The following is a 15,463-nucleotide window of genomic DNA, read 5'->3' on the forward strand; positions in this document are numbered from 1 at the left end:
GGTGAGGGCGAGGTTGGAGGGGGAGGGGAGTGGAAACTGATCTTAAAACTTATCTTTCAGTAGGACTATTAACTGTTTCTCTTCTTCACACCCCCTCCCCCGCCCAAATCAACCCGTTTCTCTCCTCAAATACACACAATGACCCTTAAACACCCTTCCGGGGGTTTTTGAAGGGTGACTGAGCTTTCCTCATTCACACTCGAGAAAAGACTGAAAGCAGATCTGGACGCAAAGCCTGAGACTCGCTCTCCTTTGGAGCCGGAAGCTCAGGGGTTTTTGCTGAGAGAGAAGGCGAAAGCGTCGCTTAGTCCCTGCCCCACCGCTGGGTGGCGCCGGTGAGGCCTCCCCCTCCGCCCATCCTGACTCCCCAAAGTGGCGCGAGCCGAAGTAGCGTCTTTTTTTTTTTTCCCCTAGGTCTGGAGGAAGCAGGTGACGGCCACCGCCCACCTCCCCTCCCCTCCTGACCACACACACTCTGGAAAGGCACTTTTTTTCCTTTCTCCTAAACCTCCAAACAGGAAATAGGTTGAGTCACAACAATACCCAGGAGCGACGGTGGCCGAGGTCACCGGCTCCCGTCTGCTGGGGCAGCCTGCGGCACTCGGCCTCTGGACAGGCGCTGCCCGTGCCTCGCCGCTCGACACCGGGGACCGTCGCCTGGCTGCGCGCTGACTCTTCTGGCTGCCGGCGCCTCCATTCTCCAGGCGAGTACCTGCCGCCCTGTCCCTCCCGGGGTGCAAGCTTGCTTTGGATCTTGATCCGCCGAGGGGGCAGTGTGCGTGGACGCCGACTCTCCTCGTGGAGGTTTGGAGTGTGATTTATTCAGAGTTGCTTTCTGTCTGCTTCCATTTCCCAACCGTGATCAGCCTTGCATCACCAAGGTTGACTTAGGGACACCCGGGACCTGAGTTTACGTCGCTGCTACAGGTGCCTGGCCCCTCCTTGCCCTTCCAGGCGGGGACATTGTTTCCCTCCCGCGGAGCGTCTCTACTAGAAGCTTCAGAGGGCCTTTGGGTTTCTGTTGGCAGTGATGGTATCTAATGGGTGGGTGGCCCGGATGGCCGCGGCGGAAGAAGACTGGTGACTGTGTGCAGGTGGGGGGCGATCCTAGTGACCATGAGTTCCCACTCCCCGCTCCCGCCCCCGCCCCCGCCCCGCGGTCTGGAAAACTCTGGCTCCACAGCCTTGTGAAACATTTAATACATGCCGTGTGTCTACTTGGGGTTGTTAGACCCACTTATAAAGGAGGGGCAGAGCTATCAACACGCAGGGCGTTGTCAGGCTTTTCTAGGGGACTCTCAGTCAAAGCCGAGTTGGAGATTTTATGTTGGAAAAAGGCCACCGAATGCCAAACATTCCCCGAGCTTGACAAGGGTGTTTTCCAGACTGCTGCTCTTGGCGGGAGGGTTTCGGAGCTACCGTCTCTTGCTTGTCTGTGGCTCCTTCCCAGGCCCACAGGTGTGCATGTTCTACTCAAAGGCTCCTTGGCCTCTCAAAGTTTTCTCGACTTGTCCAATTCATTTGAAAGACCAGCTTCCTGGTAAGGAGAGAGGGATTCTGGGACATTGCCTAGGGCCCTCTTAGAAACCCAGGTCTCAGGCCGCACCCAAGACCTGTTACCCCTGGAATCTGTTTGCACTTTGACCTTTGGGAACCTTTGGCTCACAGCCTCTCCGAGAAAAGTGGCGAGTGCCAAGCTAAGGAATGATTCACATCGCACCCCCACCCTAGTCTTAAATTTGAATGCTATTTTAAAAGCGGGGACAAGACAGTACATTGAACTTACCCACTCCACCCCAGAGCAATCGGCTCTTTACTGAAATTTGAAAATATTTGGCTAGCATATAAGCTTGCAGGTTTTTTGTTTCTGGACTTGAAATGTTTCTTAAAATTATACAGAATGAGAAACTGAGCATCTTAACCTTCTTAAATGTAAAATTAGTGGCATAAAGCCACTAAGTTTTCTTCAGGGGGCTGAGAATACTGACTAGGACTGTAAGGTAAAAGTGGTTGTGGGCAGAATAAGAACAAAAAGTTCTGGTGTTCCTGAGCGGCCAAGGTAGCACAGCTGCAGGTGCTTTCTCTTAACGAGGATGAAGAGCCAGGAGGATTTTCTTTTGTCTAGGCTGCAATAGAATGGATTTACCCCGGGACTCAACCTGCATCTGTTTCCTAAGTAGAGATGTAGGTGGGCTGTGATTCCACATCCCCTTGGTACTAGGAATGCAATATGCACTTTAAAAAAAATTACTTGGAGCCAGGTGTGGTGGTACATGCCTTTGATCCCAGCACTCAGGAGGCAGAGGCAGGTGGATCGCTTCGCTGTGAGTTCGAGGCCAGCCTGCTCTACAAAGCGAATCTAGAGCCAAAGCTACAGAGAAACCCTGTCTCGAAAAACAAAAAACAAAAAACAAACAAAAAAAATTATTAGAGAGATGGCTCAGCAGATAAGAGCACTGTCTGCTCTTCCAGAGATCCTGAGTTCAATTTCCAGCAACTACATGGTGAACTCAAAACCAGCTGGAATGGAATCTGACCCCCCCTTCTGTCTTACAGGTGTATATGCAGATATAGAGCACTCATACATAAAGTAAAGTAAATAAAATCTTAAAAAAAGAGAGAGAGAAATTACTTTTTTGTCGGGCAAAATGGTGCATGCCTTTAATCCCAGCACACAGGAGGCATAGGCAGGCGGATCTTTGTGAGTTCGAGGCCAGCTGAGTCTACAAAGATAGTACAGGACAGCCAGGGCTACACAAGGAAACTCTGTTGAAAAACAAAACAAAACAAAACAAAACAAAAAAAGAAAGAAAGAAAGAAAGAAAAATGACTTTATAGCAGAGCTGGGTGCTGTTCACCTTTAATCCCAGCACTCAGAAGGCAGAGGCAGGATGAACTCTGAGGGCGTGGCCAGCCTGGTTTCCTAGCAAACTCTAGGCCAGCCAAGGCTACACAATGAGACCCTGTCTCAAAATTACAAATCAAAACAAGTGACAACGAAAACCTTTTTGTTTATTTATGGGGAGTGTGAGGCTATATTGCTGGCACACATGCCAGGGTGCTCCTGTGGAGGTCAGAGGTCAGCTTTGTGGAGTCTGTTTTCTCCTACGTTATGGGTCCTGGCGATGGGACCATTAGACTTGACTGCAAGCCCCTTTACCACATGAGCCTTCATGCCAGCCTCCAACCTCCCCCCACCTCCGTACATGTTTGAATGTGTGCATTTACATGTGTATGCTGTATGCACCTGCATGTGGAAGCCAGAAGTTGACATCAGCTGTCTTCCTCAGTTGCTGTCCACCTTACACATTGACAATGTCTCTCACCTGAACCCAGGGCTTGATGGTCTGCTAGTCTGGCTAGTCAGCTTGCTCTGAGGGGCCTTGTCTTAGCTTCCCAGCTCAGAGTGCAGCCTGGACACCACACCTGTAAAGCATTTACTGTCCTCCACGAGTGACATTTGAGTGGCAAGTGCCTTACCCACTGAGCTGTCTCCCCAGCCCCTCCCCTACTTTCTTTAACATTAAGTATTTTATTTGTACGGGTGTTTGGCCTGTAGACGTCTGTGTGCCATGGTCTGTCTAGTACTCCTGGAGGACAGAAGAGGGCAGTGTATCCATTGGATTGGAGGGACAGATTTTTTTTTTTTGTAGCCAAGGCTGGCCTGGAACTCACGGAGATCGGCCTGCCTCTGCCTCCCAAGTGCTGGGAATGAAGGCGTGTGCCGCTGCCACCACCACCTGGCTCAGACAATTGTTTTTTTGTTTTTTGTTTTATTGTTTTTGGAATCAAACCTGGATCTTCTGGAAGAACAGCCAGTGCTGTTTGTTTGAGATAGGGTTTCTCTGTGTAACAGCCCTGGCTGTCCTGGACTCGCTTTGTAGAGCCTCGAACTCAGAGATCTGCCTGCCTCTGCCTCCCCAGTGCTTGGATTAAAGCCACCACGCCTGCTTAGCCAGTGCTCTTAAGCACTGAAGCCTCTCTCCAACATCCCCTCCTGCAATTAACCCGGACTCTAAGTTTCGTAAGTAGCTCAAGTGAACTTTTAAGAAAGGTTTCCACAAATATTGGAGTCACAGCAAGACTTGAAGTGGCTAAAAAAAGATTTGAAATAATTTTTCAAACTGGTTTTATTTTTTTTTTTGTTTTGTTTTTTTCAAGACAGGGTTTCTCTGTGTAACAGTTCTGGCTACCCTGGAACTCATGGAGATCCACCTGCCTCTGCCTCCCAAGTGCTGGGATTAAAGGCGTGCGCCACCACTGCCCGGCCCAACCGGTTTTATTTTTAAAAAATATTTTATAAGATTTATTTTGTTTGCTTTAGTTTCTGTGTGTGGGCATGTGCCTGAGAAGACCAGAAGAGGGCGCCAGATCCCCTGGAGCTGCAGTTTGAGCTGTGAGCTGACTGACTGGGCGCTGGGAGCCAAGCCTTGTGTTGTTCTGCGCTCAGCCTCTGAGCGCCAATCCATACCTTTTACTTAAAGTGCAGTGTGATGTGCACCATAAAAATAAGCTATAAGCTATAAGAATGTTTCTATACCTTAGGAAAACGTGACAGTGATGAGTGATTTGTTTAAATGTCCAGTTTGTAGTTTGAAGGCGCACTTTCAGTTAGGACATCAATGTAAACAGGTCTCAGAAGCCATTGTGAAAGATCAAGAAGGTGACTTCGGAACACAGCAGGCGGGACAGCTATTGGGCAGTTGCATAAATAATCGCCTGGTGGCAGGATTTCACACAGGCGCTTTCTTTCTTTCTTTCTTAAGACTCATGACTTATGTGTTGAGACTTTCATCTGAAGGAGGTGATCACCCGGAGGAAGGAATTTACAGCTTCCTTTGATTGGAAAGTTTCTTTGAAATTGTTGACCATAACTCAGCCGAGCGCTAGCAAGAAAGTTCTCCCTCTTCGCAAGATTCCTGCATTCACAGAGTTCCAAACTGCTAACTTATTTTACTTCTCGGAAGGCAAAGTGGAATGGATTTCTTCTCCTCTCTTAGAATCTTTTGAAATACCCTCTAGTTTTATGTTTTATCTAGTGACAAATCTTCTTTTGTTTACAGTCCACAGAGAGAGGGGAAAAAATCTTTAGGTTATACCCAAGAAATTATTATTATTTTTTTCAGTTGGTTGTTCGAGACAGGGTTTCTCTCTAGCCTTGGCTTTCCTGGACTGGCTTTGTAGACCAGGCTGGCCTTGAATTTACAGCAATCCTCCTGCCTCTGCCTCCCACAGTGCTGAGATTACAGGTATGGGCCACCACGCCTGGCGAATAATTTTAATAAGAATGAAAACTTGCCAACTATTTGGCTCACTAAATTAGTGTTTTATGTTGGAGTATGTAGGTTTAGGCACCTGTAGTGGTTCTTTATATTAACAGGCTTGAGAGTCACTTGGGTAAATGCACGCACATACTTAAATAGATGTGCAAACTAAGATACTGTTTTTTGTTTGTTTTGGTTTTTCTGAGACAGGGTTTCTCTGTATAGCTTTGCCTGTCCTGGACTCGCATTGTAGACCAGGCTGGCCTCGAACTCACAGGGATCCACCTGCCTCTGACTCCCGAGTGTTGGGATTAAAGATGTGCGCCACCACCACCCGGCTAAGATACTGTTTTTTTTGTTTGTTTTTTTTTTTAATATTTAAAAAACCTTATTATTTTATTTATTTTGATGTATGGGACTTTTGCCCACATGTCTGTGCACCACACCAGTGTAATTCCCTTAGAGGTCAGAGGGCATGTGGTACAAAGACATACATTCAAACAAAACAGCTATACCAAAAGTACAGCAATGACAATTATAATAAAAAGTAAAAAACATGAGGCTTGAGTTTGCCAGTTCTAATTAACACCATCCCTCCCTCCCTCCTTCATCCCTCCCTCCCTCCCTTCCTCTTTCCTTCCTTCCTTCTTTTTCCTTCTTTTTTGAGACAGGGTCTCTCTTTATAGCCCTGGCTGTCCTGGAACTCACTAATAAACCAGGCTGGCATTGAACTCACAGATATCCTCTTGCCTCCGTCTCCCAAGTGCTGAGATTAAAGGCGTCCACTGCCATGTCAGGCCCTCCTTCTTTTTCTAAGTGAGTGCCTCTCGGCACTGCTTTTCATGGAGAGTTGGAATTCTCCCTATGTTTCTCCATAGAGAAGGTTAAGGTGTTTAACTTTGATTTAGTGTCAGTAACACTCGGTGGGTGACCCATGGGAGCCAGAGATTTCTGAATATACTGTGATCCGATCTTCACAAGCACCTCAGAGGGTCTTCCTGCTCCCCCTCCAGTCCTCCCTTCAGCCTCCCCTGCAGCCCCAACCTCCAGCCATCGCCTCTTCCTCCAGCCCTCCCCCAACTTCTCTCACCTGACAGAACAGAAACTGAGGTCACCCTGGTCTTCTGATGGAGACCATGATTCTTCTCGTCTTCCATCCATATCGAATCACAGGTGCTTGGTTGCTGTTCCCACTCACTGCTAGGAAGCGAGGCATCCATTCACTCTTCATTTGCATCGTCTGCAATATCAGCTTTGCACTAGGCATTGAGGTCGACAACAACCACAACAACAACAACCAGAAGTCAGTTCCAAAGGAGCAAGAGGTTCTTTTGCTGGCCCTTGAAACATGTGATGGCTTAGGTTTTGCTTGGCTTGACTGTGGCATTGGTGCAGCCTGGGAAACCAACTCTGGGACACTTTTATTACCAGCATGGATCAATAATGGTCTTCTTGCATGCCACCTGAAGGTGCTATTTGGTACTCCAAATGCAGTCGCACTGCACATATCCAGGTGTCATGGCACACCTGTAACCCTGTTGCTCTGGGCTAGGCAGGAAGTTGGAGAGCTCTATGCTGGCCTGGGCTACATAGCAGAGCTGAACCAACAGCAGCATATATCACAGACTCAGAGCAGCTGTACGCCTGTGTGTAACATTAGAGGAATACTTCCTCCCTTCCAGGATTGTAGTGAGGCCTCTTATGTGTAAAAGTGCTTGTAAACTGTAAAATGGCAACAGAAGCTGCCTCTTCTCTCCATTTGAGAAGATTTTATAATGAGAAGATAGAAAAAGCCACTTAGCTGCCCAGCGCTCTTTAATTTACCTAACACTTTTCAGTTAACAAGTAATTCTCTCTGTAGTTTTAGGCCAATTAAAAAGCATTTTTAAAAAATGAGCCTGGAATGGTGGTGTATGACTTTAATCGCAGCAAAAGGCGGGCAGATCTTGAGTTTGAGGCTAACCTGTTCTATACAGGACTGCCAAGCCTACATAGTGAGACCCTGCAGAAAGAAAGGAAGCAAGCAAGCAAGCAATTTCATTGAGAGTATTCATTTACTGGCCTCAAACTGACAGAGATCTGCCTGCCTCTGCCTCCCAAGTGCTGGGATTAAAGGCATGCACCACCACACTTGGCCTAAAACTCAGGTTTTGGTATCTTTTTTTTTTTTTTTTTCTTTTTTCGGTTTTTCCAGACAGGGTCTCTTTGTAGCCTTGGCTGTCCTGGACTCACTTTGTAGACCAGGCTGGCCTCGAACTCACAGTGATCCGCCTGCCTCTGCCTCCCGAGTGCTGGGATTAAAGGCATGCGCCACCACGCCTGGCGTAGGTTTTGGTTTCTTATTTTGAGAAAATGTTAGTAGCTTCAAGAGAAAAGAGAAATAGAGAAATGAGCCTTTTTTTTTTTTTTTTTTTTGGTTTTTTTGTTATTTGAGACAGGGTTTCTCTATGTTATCTTGGCCATCCTGGACTCTCTTTGGAGACCAGGCTGGCCTTGAGCTCACAGCGATCCACCTGCCCGAGTGCAAGCTGTTATTTATTAGAGGAAAATTATTTCCTGTTGAGAACTGCCTGAAACAATGGTGGCAGACTGGCTTGTGGAGGGTAATGCAAGGAATTCTCAAATGATAGTGTGCATCTGCCCCACATGAGAGCTGGGTAAAACACAAGCCTTTGACCCTACTCAGTGCAGACAGTGCTGAAAAGCAGGAGCCACCGAGAGCCGGTGGTTTGTGACAGTAGGACTGGAGTGTTGAGGTGGGAAAGCTAGGGCACTTTGGGCCACTGGCATGCAGGTGTTTGGTAGAGTGATGGGGGTAGGGCACAAACAGGTGCCAACAACTGGGTGCAGGGATGTCCTAGGGATGCAGGTCTGGGATGCCATAGGGATGCGGGCGTGGGTGAAAGAACAGAGCCGCCAAGGTATTAGGCAGAACTGACAGAGGGCAGGGACATGACTCGCAGCCAGGGCCTTCTGCCTACCTCTTCTAAATCCAGGAGAGCAAGACCCGGGAGAGGTGCTGGTTTCAGGGGGAGGGTCTGAGCTGCCAGCAGTGGGCACTTTGGGGTACCTAGGTCCTGCCTTCCCAGAGTCCGGTTGCACAGCTTACAGGTGCAGGCTGAGTGTGGACTTTCCTTTATGATATAAAGACCTTCCTTCTTCAGGCCATAGTCCCAGGACTTACGACGACTGTGACTCCTCCCTTTTCTCGCCTTTCATTGCTAATTAGTCTAGAACCTACGTGAGCCCTAGGATCCCTTTGTGCACACAGTGCCCACATCACTAACACCCACTCTCCTCCTTGCCTGTACAGCTTAATAGCTTTAAAGATTTGTGCAGCCCTGGGCCCGCTGTTCTTAGCAATAACTGGATATAAGCCGATTCTGAGAGCGGGTGCTGACATGCGCGAGTATTTGTGACAGTCCTCGTCATGAAGGTCAGAAGGTTTGCTAGAGGGAAGACTTTCCAGGACGGTGGTGTCCCATGCACCTCTACCCTTCCTGCTGGGTTTACAGTGTCCAGGCCAAACATCCTCTCATTTGCTGGTATATTCCAATTTGAAGGAAGACTTAGCATGTTTGAAGGTGTAAAAAATTCTCTTGGGTTTTGGGGAACGGCACTGAGTCTGCCCTAAGTACTCTCTTGTCGGAGGAGCCTGCTGTCAGCCCAGAGTGACCACCGAGTATCTGCTTTACGGCTGCCTGGCTCTGTTTGTGACTGCTGAGCAGGGGCCAGAGTAGCTGTGGCATACTTTAGACATTCCAGTTTGTTCTTCCTCCTACTCAGGTCTTTGCACACATGAACATTTCCATGTTTCCAGTCGGATGTGTGAGACTCCTGGCCTTAATGGACAGGACCGGCTAAGGAGGATTTCACAAGCCTGCTTCTGTGGAGTGTCCCCAAGAGCCCAGGTTTGGTGGGGTCAGGAGGATTCACAAGACTCAGCATGTGGCTGTACTTGGGACTAACTTATTATTATAGTACAAGCTACATATGGAAACCAGCAAGGGGAAAGTGAGTGGCACACAGTTGAGAGGAACCAGGAGCCGCTTGCAGTGCTGCTGGGAGTCACTGCAGACATGTTTAATGCCCACAGCAACAGTTGTGACCACACATGTGACACATTACCAACCAAGGAAGACCCTTAGAGCAGTGTTTCTCAACCTGTGGGTTGAGACCTCTTTGGGGATAAATGATACTTTTACAGAGGTAGCCTAATATCGTTGAAAAGCACAGATATGCCAGGTGTGCTGGCACATGCCTTTAATCCCAAGCACTGGCAGGCAGGTTTCTGTGAGTTGTGAGTTTGAGGTCAGCCTGGTCTACAAAGTGAGTCCAGGACAGCCAGGGCCGTTACATAGAGAAACCCTGTTTTGAACCCCCCCACCTCCCAAAAGGGGCACAACAGTAGCTGGCAGGGCTGTGGGGGGAGAGGTCACCACAACATGAAGAACTGTATTAAAGGGTCGCAGCATTAAGGAAGTTAAGAACCACTGGCTTAGAGGTTCAGCACCCAGGGATTTTGTTGGGGAGTGTTACATTGGCATCTTCCGCCTACCTGTACCAAGCCCCCAAAGCCAAACTCCCCAAAGGAAAGCAGATATTGAGCAAACCACACATTATGTAAATAGTTTAGAGACAGTGAGCCACTGTAATTAGTGCAGTTTTGCCACTGGAGAGCTCTCTCACCCAGTGAAATTCTCCAGCAAGACCCTACAGGCAGCCCTAGCTCTTCCTCCCCGGCTTCACCTTTTGGAGACAGGGTCTCTCTATGTAGCTCAGGGTGTCTTAGAACTGACTTTGTAATCCAATCCAGTGTCGTGCTTTTATCAGCCTCAGCTTCCTGAGTGCTGAGGTCACAGGTTCTCTTCTTTTTATTCCTTTTATTATTATTATTATTATTATTATTATTACTATTATTATTATTATTTTACTGTGCATTGGTGTATGAGTGTCAGTTCCCTTGGCACTGGAGTTACAGACAGTTGTGAGCTGCCATGTGGGTGCTGGGAATTGTACACAGGTCTTTTGGAAGAGCAGATAGTGTTTTTGGTCACTGAGCCATTGCTCTAGCCACCCGACCCCCATAGGTGCTCTTGATTGCACCCAGCTTTTTAAGGGCCGCTCTTGTACGTGGTCCCCTGAAAAGGAGAGTAGGCCAGTCTGTGCTATTAGCTCTTGTGTGTACAGATTGGAATGACACTAGAGAGTGAAGCTGTTGGTGGAGCCCTTGAACTCAAAAAGGGCATCTAGAGGGTGTGTGCTGCAGGAGCGGGCAGAAGCAGACGTGTGCTTGTACCTCTAGCCTGACTGGTATGGGAACCTTAATTTCTCACTATAGAGACAAAGCAATGGCACTTCTCCTGCTTCAGCGTTCCACATGCTGGGGTTATAATTGTGAGCCACCATGCCCAACAATTCATTTATTCATTCCATCACTTTTTTCTCTTCCTTCCTTCCTTCCTTCCTTCCTTTCTTTCTTTCTTTCTTTCTTTCTTTCTTTCTCCTTTGGCTTTTCGAGACAGGGTTTCTGTGTGTAGCCTTGTCTGTCCTGGACTCACTTTGTAGACCAGGCTGGCCTTGAACTCACAGCAATCCGCCTGCCTCTGCCTCCTGAGTGCTGGGATTAAAGGCGTGGTGGCCCCACTTTTTTCTTTTAAGACACTGTATAATCTTGGCTGGCTTCAAACTCACAGCTCCTCCTGCCTCTGTTTCATAAGCGCAGAGATGAAATGCCCATAAGTGCTGAGAATAAACGCTCTCATCATCATGCCCAGTTTGTTCTTTTTTTATTAAGAAAAAAACATTTTATAAGCGCTTTGCCTGGATGTATACCTGGATGCACTCCCTATGTACCTGGTGCCCAAAGAGGCCAGAAGAAGGTGTTGGGATCTTCTAGAACTGGAATTCCAGATGGTTGTGAGCTGCCTCTGAGTGCTGGGGATGGAACCCAGGTCCTCTGGAAGAGCAGCCAGTGCTCTTAACTGCTGAGCCATCTCCGCACCCTCATTCAGTCATTCTTAATGTGCTTATCCTTATTGATACACACATGTGCGCGTACACACACACACACACACACACACACACACACACACACACACACATACACACACACTTGCTAGGCACAGTGCCGGGTAATGGGTATGCAGTGTTGAACACAGCCATCCCTGACCTCATGGGACCAATGTTCTAGAGGGCAATGAGTGAGTACAGTGCCAATTAAACCACTCTGAGAGGTCTATTCCAAGGTTCCCAGGGCACCCAGGCTTCTGTATGGAGGACTAGAAGGCTTTAATCAGACTAACCAGGGAAGAAATCACACCTCCACTCTTACCTGTGAGGTCGCTTTCAAGTTACTTAATCACATAGTGCCTTTCTTCCTTTAAAGACACGGGGCATTTATAGCCTCCTCTGACAACTATTTTGAGAAGCAAACAGGAGTGTGTTAAGTACAACATTTATCTTGGTGACCGGCCCAAGGGAACTGTTCACTAAATGATGGTGTAGTGATAGCTAGCCAAGGGGAAGCTGTGCCTGTCACAGAGGCTGTCATCTGCTGAGCCCTTGCTCGGTGTAACCCAGTCAGGAGGCATCTGTCCCCACCCCCAGTTCACAGGCTCATAGTATATCTTTGTTTTGAATTAGAACTTATTTTATTATTTATTTATTTTTGTTTTTTCGAGACAGGGTTTCTCTGTGTAGCCTTGGCTGTCCTGGACTTACTTTGTAGACCAGGCTGGCCTCGAACTTACAGAGATAGCCTGCCTCTGCCTCCCAAGTGCTGGGATTACAGGAATGTGCCACTATACCCAGCTGAGAGACAAATTTATAATGAGGCTTTCTTGGACTACCAGCTTCTGATAATGACATGGAGACCTTTTATTAATTATGAAAGCTTGGGCCGGGCGTGGCCGTGCATGCCTTTTATTCCAGCACTTGGGAGGCAGAGGCAGGTGGATCTCTTGTGAGGTCGAGGCCAGCCTGGCCTACAAAGTGAGTCCAGGACAGCCAAGGCTACACAGAGAAACCCTGTCTCAAAAAAACCAAAACCAACCAACCACACCTTGGCTTTTGCTTATGTTTGTTCCCAACTAACTGTTATAAGCAAATTAAGTCCTTTACACTAATAATCTACATTCTACCACATGGCTCATCCTTTTCTTCTCAGTACTTTCTCCCTGTCTGGCTGACTAATCTCCCACCTGTGAGTCTTCCTCAGAGTTACTATCTTTGCCTGGAAATTTCGCCTTCCTCGCCTTCCTTTGCTGTTTAGGCTGTTTAGCTCTTTCTTAAACCAATCAGAATGTGTTGGAGGGAGTGTTTACAAAATGCAGGTTCTGAGCCACGAAAATAACAAAATCAAAGTCCAGGCTGTACTCAGCAATTGAATATACAAACACAACCTTCACACTATGTACGAAAAGGTCACCCCAACGCCAGAACGTCAGTCTTTTATTTTGTATTTTTTTAAAAGACTAGTCTCACGTATCCTAGGCTGGCCTCGAACTTGTTATGTAGCCGACTATGACTGTGACCTTCTGAACCTCCTGCCCTGCCTCCCACCTGCTTGGGTTTATGCAGTGTGGTGGTTTGAATGCCGAGCTTCATACGTGGTCCGCAAGCACTGTGCCAACTGAGCTGTGTCTATAGCCGGAAAAACCGAAGCAAAACAAAAAACAACCCACCATTTCCTTCTGTTTGTTTGTTTGTTTGTTTGTTTCTTTCTTTCTTTCAATCTGTTGATTGAATGTGTCTGCGAGCATGCGTGCATGCCACTGCCCACATGTGGAGGCCAGAGGGCAACTTAGAGTCAGTTCTCTCTCTCTTGTGTGGTCCCTGGAGGTTGAGCCCAAGTTGTCATGTGGAGAGGGCAGAAGTGCCCTTACTTGGTTCTTAGGCTCTGGCATGGGCTGTGTCTCAGTGCTTTGGTGCCTGTAACTTGGGGTAGACTGTCTCTGACCTTCAAGTCAGAGAGCACAGGCTCCTAATTACTGATACTTTTCCCAATGTAAATGGAGAAGCACTTCTCGCCTTAAACTAGCTCCTGTGGGGTTCTGACTCTGCAGTGAGGCCTAGTAGCCCCTGGGAGCTCTGAGTCCCATGATCCAGGCTCACTGTAGATCCAGGATAAGCACATCACATCTGTCAGTTGTCATGGTTTCCTCAAGCATGGCGTTGGAAGCTTTCTAATTCTTATAAACGAGAGGACTTGAGTGGTTCATAAATTAATTTTGGATTTAAACTATTTAGTACAGAGGCTCAGAATCTGGAATGGTCAGAAGGAGGGCTCCTTTAGACACGCAAACTGGGTCCATCGCTTCATTTTCCATGGCAGCCACAGGACTTTCTCCTTGGTGGCTTCTGCTGCCGCTCCTGTCCTGGGATTCCCAGACAAACTGGTTGTCAACTTCCCTGATAGTCACATAAAGACGCCTCTGCCTCGGGCTTTCGGGATCCTTGGTTTGATGTTGGAGGGAGTTGTAGCTGCAGGTGTGTAAGAGGCCCTCGTTTTTGTTTTTTTGTTTTGCTTTTTTTTTTTTGTTTTTTTTCTCTCTCTTTTTTTTTTAAATTAATTTATTCATATTACATCTCAGTTGTTAGCCCATCCCATGTATCCTCCCATTCCTCCCTTCCTCCCACTTCCCCCCTACTCCCCTCCCCTCGTTTTTGACAGGTTGAAAGTGAAAGCTGAGGACATCTTCTTGAATATCCCTGGCTGTGTAGCCAAGGATGACCTGAAACTTCTGATCCTCTTGTTTCCCCCTCCTGAGTGCTAGGATTATAGATATGTGCCCCAAACCCTGTTTATGCCATGTGGGGAATCCGAGCCCAGGACTTTGTGCATGCTTGGCAGGTGCTCTACTAACTGTATTCCCAGCTGATTTCCTTTTCCCTTTTATTTATTTTATTTATTTTTCCAGAGCTGAGGACCAAACCCAGGGCCTTGCGCTTGCTAGGCAAGTACTCTACCCCTGAGCTAAATCCCCACCCCCTTATTTTTTTTAATTTAACTTAATTTTATTTGGAGATAGGATCTTTGTATCCCAGGCTGACCCAGACTTCATAGAGATCTTCCCTGAGCTACTGACTGTTGGGATTTAAACCATGAACCAAGCCTGACTGAGGAAGGTTTGGTTCTGAGGCCAGATCTTGCTGTGTTGCTGTATTTTAAAAAAAAACAAAACAAAACAAAGCACAGTTCTTATTCCAAAGGAAGTAAAGGACGGTTTATTTGGAACCGGTATGAGTGACCAAGGCCAGTGACCACAGATATGGTTGTCCTGAGTAATGTAGCCCACTGTAGGAGAGGTTACATGGGCTTTTGTAGTCACCAAACAAAAGAAAGTCATAAGCCAATGTGTTTAGCAAACACGTTGGGGACCTGATGTAGCTGGGGCCCAGCACATGGAAACTAAAGGTCTGCTAAGTATAACAATAGTTCCAGCCGGCTAGGCATGGTGCACGCCTTTAATGCCAGCACTTGGGAGGCAGAGGCAGGTGGGTCGCTGTGAGTTCAAGGCCAGCCTGGTCTACAAAGGGAGTCCAGGACAGTCAAGGCTACACAGAGAAACCCTGTCTCGAAAAAACAACCAACAACCACCACCACCACCACCAACAACAAATAGTTCCAAAAGTTTCTTCTAGTCATTACAAAGACAATAGGTCAGACATAGGGGTTGGAAGTAAATGTCTATTAGAATTCTGGCTGTTAACTTGCAACAATTCTATCTCAGCCAGTCCCTATTGCAGGATCCTTAGCATGGAGAGTTTCAGTTCACTGGCCCAGGCTGGTCTCCAACTCCTGGGCTCCAGTGATCCTTCTGCCTCAGCCTCCTGAGTGGCTGGGACCACAAGGAGCCGCTGGGTCTATGGTGGGTGTCTCCACACCAAGCTTAGAGGAAAATTTCTTTTTTTTTTCTGGCAGCGGTAGAGGTGGTGGTGGTTTCGAGACAGGGTCTCTGTGTGTAGCTTTGGCTGTCTTGGCTCTCAATTTGTAGACCAGGCTGACCACAAACTCAGAGATCTGCCGGCATCTGCTTCCCTTAGTGCAGGGACTAACGGCGTGCACCACCACACCCACAAACAAGATACCACACCACGAGGAAAATGTCTTTTTGAAACAAACAAATTTAATGTTATTTGTTTATTCATTCATTCATTTATTCACTTTACATCCCGATTGTAGGCCCCTCCCCCCT

At 47.5% G+C, this 15,463-nt stretch overlaps 1 protein-coding gene across 2 annotated transcripts in view; it reads left to right on the forward strand.

Moving 5' to 3' along the window:
- The first annotated feature begins 254 nt into the window (after positions 1 to 254).
- TJP2 (tight junction protein 2) overlaps positions 255 to 15,463 on the forward strand; it is a 128,415-nt gene continuing 113,206 nt past the window's right edge. For both annotated transcript variants that reach the window (XM_084771725.1, XM_084771726.1), the window contains exon 1: positions 255 to 704. The gene's annotated coding sequence lies outside the window, so the exon portion shown is untranslated. The remainder of the gene's footprint in view (positions 705 to 15,463) is intronic.

Source organism: Acomys minous, assembly GCF_964271855.1.
Source record: "Acomys minous genome assembly, chromosome: 2".
Taxonomy (NCBI): domain Eukaryota; kingdom Metazoa; phylum Chordata; class Mammalia; order Rodentia; family Muridae; genus Acomys; species Acomys minous.